Source organism: Branchiostoma belcheri, unplaced genomic scaffold (assembly GCF_001625305.1).
Source record: "Branchiostoma belcheri isolate BF01 breed outbred unplaced genomic scaffold, Haploidv18h27 scaffold52, whole genome shotgun sequence".
Taxonomy (NCBI): domain Eukaryota; kingdom Metazoa; phylum Chordata; class Leptocardii; order Amphioxiformes; family Branchiostomatidae; genus Branchiostoma; species Branchiostoma belcheri.
In genome coordinates, this window is record NW_017804154.1 from 2,131,731 (window position 1) to 2,132,264 (window position 534).

Below are 534 nucleotides of genomic sequence, written 5' to 3' on the forward strand. Positions count from 1 at the left end.
CTATCGATTGCATCGGCACTGTACATTAGCAAAAGTTTTCTCTTAAACGAAATCCATAATTTTACTACCTCATTATCACTATAAGTAACGGGAACGTTTTGCAGATGTTATATATTTCTTCCACCCAAATATTTGCTTTTAGACTACTCCATATATATATATATTTTTCTTATGGGATATAATGCATGGACTAAGTATCTAGTCGCTTCTATGTTGGTTCTACCGAAAATATCCAATATTACCTGTTCGGATTTTCAACGGTGACATTCACCACTATCAAAGAAAGAGGTCCCTGTCTGTTACTACGCTAGTTGTTGGGCGTTTTCTGTGCGCTCTTCCTTGAGATCTGTAATGGCTTCATAAACACAGTAGTGACCCGGCAAACATGCGATCTTTTGTGTACTGGCGTCTTTCACTCTCCAAATACCCCCATTTGCGGCTTTCAGCTAGCAGAGTCCCCAGACCGTAGGCTGAGTGTAGAGTCTAATGGGTTATCAACTCCGTGGCACTCTCCGAACTTCGCCGTGAAGAAAT